The sequence below is a fragment of the Triticum dicoccoides genome, chromosome 5A (genome assembly GCF_002162155.2).
Source record: "Triticum dicoccoides isolate Atlit2015 ecotype Zavitan chromosome 5A, WEW_v2.0, whole genome shotgun sequence".
Taxonomy (NCBI): Eukaryota; Viridiplantae; Streptophyta; class Magnoliopsida; order Poales; family Poaceae; genus Triticum; species Triticum dicoccoides.
Window position 1 is genome coordinate 20,154,848 of NC_041388.1, and position 6,061 is coordinate 20,160,908.

The 6,061-nt window shown below is 41.6% G+C and overlaps 1 long non-coding RNA gene across 1 annotated transcript; it reads right to left on the minus strand.

The window, feature by feature from the left end:
• Nucleotides 1-1,543: 1,543 nt before the first annotated feature.
• Nucleotides 1,544-2,932, minus strand: LOC119296840. The gene is made up of 3 exons (XR_005145407.1): nucleotides 2,767-2,932; nucleotides 2,516-2,635; nucleotides 1,544-1,765 (listed from the first exon to the last, which is right to left on the minus strand). It is a non-coding gene; the product is annotated as an uncharacterized LOC119296840 (long non-coding RNA).
• Nucleotides 2,933-6,061: the final 3,129 nt, after the last annotated feature.

A 6,061-nucleotide genomic window follows, 5' to 3' on the forward strand; every position in this document is an offset into this window, starting at 1 on the left:
GATTGAAATATAAGGGAGGCAAGGCGGAAAAGATCGAATCAAGGCAAGAAGAGATGAAGACCTCAGGTGGAGGCATCCACGCTCTAAGCGACGACGCTCTGGTGCACATCCTCGTCCGCCTCCCATCGGTGTCGGTGCTCCGTTGTCGCGCCGTCTGCAAGGACTGGCATTGTGTCACCACCGACCGTTCCTTCCTCGTCGCCCACGCCGCCAGCCGCTCCCGCGAGATGGTCGTCCAATTCACCAGAGACCCGTACGCGGCAGTGCAATCCATGTCTCTTGAGCCGACGCAGCAGCAGCCATGCCGTTTCCTTTGCGACTATGACCTCTCCGGCGACTATGAGGATGTCATATATTCTCTCCATGGTCTGCTTCTGCTAAGACAAAGTTGCGACCTCTTCGTCGTCTGCAACCCGGTCACCAGGCAGTGGACCAACCTGCCCGAGTTGGGTCGGCAATCCTACTGCTCGGTCTTCGAGTGCGGCTTCTACTTCCACACTTCTTCCGGCGAGTATCGCCTTTTATGCCACGCCATTGAGAAAGAGAAGGAAGAATTTACTAATTCTAATTTCAAACCTGAGACAAGACGTCGCTACTACATCCTCTGGGCCGGTGCCATCCTACCACGTCGACTTGGGCCAGCTCCTTCCGACCCATCTGGTAATCTATCAATGTACGAGGTTCCAGTGGCTCATCGTGAAAACCTACACTGGCTCTCTAAGCACCCTCAAGCCAACCACACGAGAAAGATGCTAGCATTCGACACGGCTTCCAAGACATTCATGCTCATGTCCCAACCCTCGCCAGACAATATTGTGAGGACATCCTTGTTTGAGCTCGATAGGGAGCTCTGCGTCGCGGCTATGTCACAGAGCTTGACATCCCTGGACATATGGGGCCTACAAGACTACAAGGCGGAGACTTGGACATTGCTGCATCGGGTTCATGTGCCGATGCCCGTACTTTACAAACGCGATGAAGTATCGGTGAGCAAGGTAATCTCTCTTCGGAACGGTGCCATCCTCATCAGATGTCCTAAATGTAACGTGGCCAGGATGTACCACCTCAAAGACAAGAGGATGATTTGCGAAGATTTCACATTCGGTAGTGTAGTATATCCCAGATTCCTTGTATTTAATGAGAGCCTCGTGCCACATGCTTTTTTTGACTCCCCTCGCTGCCCGGATCTCGAGACTATATACTTCTTCTAAGGGAGTTAGCATCCTTTTGCAGCAAAAATATTTCCTTCTGTTTTTCTTAGTGGTAGGCAATATGTCGTCATGCGTTTGTGGTGCTTTACCTAAGACCTTAGTTTCTTGGAGATGTTTATACGAACTAGATGACCCGGTTGCGCCAATGGCGCAAGAAGCGAAATAGAAAGAATGTTAGTATTGAGTAAGTAGGAGATGTAGTTGGGAATATAATGCAATGTGGATTGTATTATATCATGTATTAACCACAAATCATGAAATCAGTACCAGAGAACCAAATAATGTACTAACAACCAACATTTCAGCATAAGGAGTATCATAAGAGTGTTTATTTGCACATCAGGAGTATCACAATTACAACTAAGGAGGCATTGTCCCCATTGCTGTCCCTGAGCCCTTCACAAGAAGAGTTTCAAGCCTCGCAACTTCTTCCTCCAGCTCTGCACATACCCTCAGTTACGAACCTAATCCCTCAGCTATGATTATTTCAAGATCAACTTTGTTTCATCGTGGGAAAGCTATCATCCATGCGCATCAGTGATTTCTCACGTGTTCTGCTTAATGAAAACATATACATACATGTATATAATATCACCATCAGTCCTCATGTAAGGCACTTTTCAGTTTACCACTGTAAGGCAATATAAGCCATTCACTTAACATCCATGCAAATAATTAATCGTCCAAAAATGGAAGTAGCTGACTAACATCATATAGCTGGCCAATAAAAAATAGTTGAAAAACAGTACTAACACTACAGTGGTAGATCAACACATTTAGCTACCACATGGTATTGGTAAGAACGGGATAACATGATAAAGATAAGCTGCTAAATGCGTATAAGTTGAATCAGAGAGCAACATAATATATGGGCATTCGAAAAGAGAAGGTAAATTCTACAATAAGATACAGTTGTGGCCTTATGGGAACTGGTCAAATTTTACAATATGGGCTTCTGAGGTATCATATGATATGTATCAAGCTAAATTCAAGTGTCTAATTATAAATTCAAATAAAAAGAAAATTTATGTGGTGTCTAGCCTTAAGTTTCTTCCATTATTTAGTTATATTGTCACTGTAATCGTGCAGTTCAAAGCGTAGAATTATTCAGTAAACTGATGTACTGAAACGAAGTGGCTGTCATCTTTTTCTTTCCTAATTCAGAATCTTCAACCTTAGGTACAGATCATGCCATCGGTCCACATAGCAAAGATAATGATGCAGCCCCTGCCAACAATAGAGCTCTCTCCTCATATTCCTAAAGTAATAAAAAAACAATCAAATGGTTGCCATCTTTTTCTTACTAATTCAGAATCTCCAAACTTAGGTACAGATCCTGCCATCGTCCACATAGCAAAGATCAACCATATCACTTGTGGAAATGATGCAGTCACTGCCAACAATAGAGTTCTCTCCTCATATCCCTAAAAATATGAAAAACAAACAAATCAAAATTTATGTATAAAAGCACACTCAAATAAGCAAATCTGAGGCAATATGCACCATGGCTTGATCAGAGTGCAAGACAACAAGAGGAGAAGAGAAAGGCTAGAACCTGCAAGCTCAAGAAGCAGAGCATGTTGTTGAGGCAAGGAATGAGAGAAATCTGAATCGCCGGGTCGTGTCGTCTCGGAAGGTGATGACCACAGGCATACCCTCTTCCACCCCCGCGCCTTCGCCCTCTTCCTCGGGAAGCTCTCGTGGCTTCCAGGTCCAGCTGTTCGATCCTAAAGCAACAGAGTAAATATCGACAATACTTAATTACCATTATAGAAGGGGAGCCTTGGCGCAGTGGTAAAGCTGCTGCCTTGTGACCATGAGGTCATGGGTTCAAGTCCTGGAAACAGCCTCTTACAGAAATGTAGGGAAAGGCTGCGTACTATAGACCCAAAGTGGTCGGACCCTTCCCTGGACCCTGCTCAAGCGGGAGCTACATGCACCAGGTTGCCCTTTACTTAATTACCATTATAGAGATTCTCTCCTACAAATTCATATGAAACATAGTGTGCATAGAAGCAACACGTACAGGTCAACTCCATATATTTGAATGAACACATGCAAAGTATTCCACGGCCTTCTATATGAAATTTAGACCATTTTTGATGCCAAGGTTATAGAGCATTACTTGTCCTGTTTCTGGCACAAAACAATCTATGACTTCAAAAAAAAGAAACAATAATCCCATCATCCTGGTGATTTAGTTTCAAGCATTGTTTCATGTGCTGCACTTACATATATGGACTAGCTGTACATTGCGGTGTTCAACAGGTTCATGAGCATATAATCAATAAGCAATTGTTAAATTTGCTGGCTGTATGTTGCGGTTTCAGTATTTACATATGGAGAATAGACTAGGCAACATGTTTCTACCTGACTTGGGCAACTGCATCCAGGAGAAAGTGTCTTCCACTAGCATTAGTCTTTTGTGTCTTCAGTATTGTTTATGCCAGATGTGTTGCACTTGCACATTTTGTACATTGCTCATATGGAACAAATATCCTATTTGGTAACTAGTGTCTGTTTGATTTCTTGATTGATTTCTGTGTATCAGTAACAGCATCATAGCTCATACAGATGAGGCATTTTAATGGAAATTTATTTTCTAAAATTTCTAACGTTCAAATATGGGTGGGCATGTAGATACAAAATTTATCATGGATAATTTGTTGTAATACAGTAGGCATTTGGTTTGTTCTTTCGCTGTTGTAACTTCATTTTTTGGGATGGTTGTCAGATCAGGTATTGGAATGGTGCTTGGCTGCAAGATGGACTGTTCCTCTTTTTTGGGGTCGGAATTGCAGGTAAAGATGTGTTCTTTCGCTATTGTTAGTTCAACTTTGAGGATGTTTGTCAGGTCAAGTATTGGAGTGGTGCTTGGCTGGAAGATGGACCTCCTTTGCATTTCTTATGGTAGAGCTTATAACAGTTCTATATGGCTTATTTCGAGATTTTTGCAATCAGTTTAGAACTTAGGTTAAATCAGTAGCTGGAAGGTGGCCAACAATGATGTTCGTTGTTTCTGTTTTTCTGTGTCGGACTATAAAGCACCATACTAGTCATTGTTCAGTTACCATCTTAATTCTTAGATCATGTTATACACTGATTATGTACTTGGATAAAGCACAATGTTGAAACCACTGAGGTTCCTGGCTACTCAAAAGCTGCACTAATTTGATATTTGCTACCGCTCTAATAGATATTGGATTCAAACAGCAGTAATTTTTTGAGTAGATAATCTGGTATATTGAAATCAGCCAGATATAGAACTGAAAGTAACTGAAGATGCATGTACAGTTTTTTCTGCTTTTGTTCTGTTAGGCGGTAAAGTCATGTCAAGTTTGAAGAACTGTTGAAGTTATTCCGGGTTTTCAGGTTTGTAAATATTAGGCCATAGGGACCAAACATAGCAATGGTGTACGGTTTGTGGATTAAAAAACATGATATCTAAACAATAGTCAGCTAAAATGATGTGCTTTCTGTCGTTTTTGTAGCCCTTCTATCTGGTTTGAGATTCATTTGTTTTGTATGTATAAGGATGACTCATTTGGGTTTTTGTGATCCCCATTTATCTTTGGCCCTCTGCCTCTCTGCATGTTGGTGATCCCCATTTATCTTTGCCCTCTGCCTCTCTGCATGTGTGTATCATCAGAACTCAGAAACGAGGCAGGGAGGACATGGCCAGGCCTGCACTTGTCAACCCTCTGCTGCCGCCCAAGGGCCCCTTTCTATCTTTTTTTGAATGGTCAAGGCCCTCTGCCTGTTACAATCACATCCCAGTAGAAAACATCACTGGCCTCCAAAAAAGGTCTTTCTTCGGTAGCACAGTTTAGTTCTTGGATGTCACTCTTCTGGCTATGACCGACATTATGTCTTCTGAATACTCATGTTTTGTGTATTAGGGATGCAGTCGCTGCTGGAAAAACTGTTCGTTTGTTCTTCTTTTATAATTTGTTCGTTCAGTTTTCTAAGTGTTTCATGCTCTGAAAATTCTGTAAAGTAGTATTTTTGGAGCATGGTTCATGCTCTAAAAATTGTGATATTCATGGTTCATGCTTTCGAGACCATTCTGGACTTCACATGTGTGATTTGCTTTTGTCAACAAATATCTACAAATGATTTTTTAAGCTTCACAATTATCTGCTAATGCCGTTAGCTATAATTTAGGGCATGTCATATGTTTTTTTTCCTAATTAGTACTTGGAATCATTAGACATTGTGAAAATAAGTTTCAGCTCCAGTGTCGTACATATATTGTTACAACCGTTTCAGTTTAATGAAATAAGAGAACTGAAGCTTCTTTGCATTTGGATTGGACATGCATGGTTCAGATGATGGACTCTCTTACCTGAACAAGTGCTGCAATGCGATTCTGAAGGTAAATTCATTGAGCTTGTGAGGGCATTGCGGCTGACTCAAGGGGCACTCTTCAACTAGGCCGATGAAACTGGAATTGTTGAAGAGGAGGACCTGAAGAAGATGAATGTATGTATTTCATTCTTCTAACTATTGTAAAGATATCTATACTCAATACTCCTGTTAAATGTGTCGAACTTATTTTCCATTCAAGTCTTGTATACTATGTGCAGAGAAATGTATGCCCTGCCATGGTTGTTTATTTTCTTGCTTGCATGGTTGAAGGTTGGAGCAAAAGAAGTCCACTGTCAAAAGGGAGGCGTTTTTAAGACACTTTTAAAAAGGGACTTCGCCTGACGCACCGTTTCAGGTAGAAATAGACCTGATGATTCTGCTGGCTGCCAAATTTTATTGTAGAACACTTTCTGCATTGACCTATTATTACAAAGTATAAGTTTGGAGGGTGAAACATCATAAGGCTAATAGAGCTTAGCAGC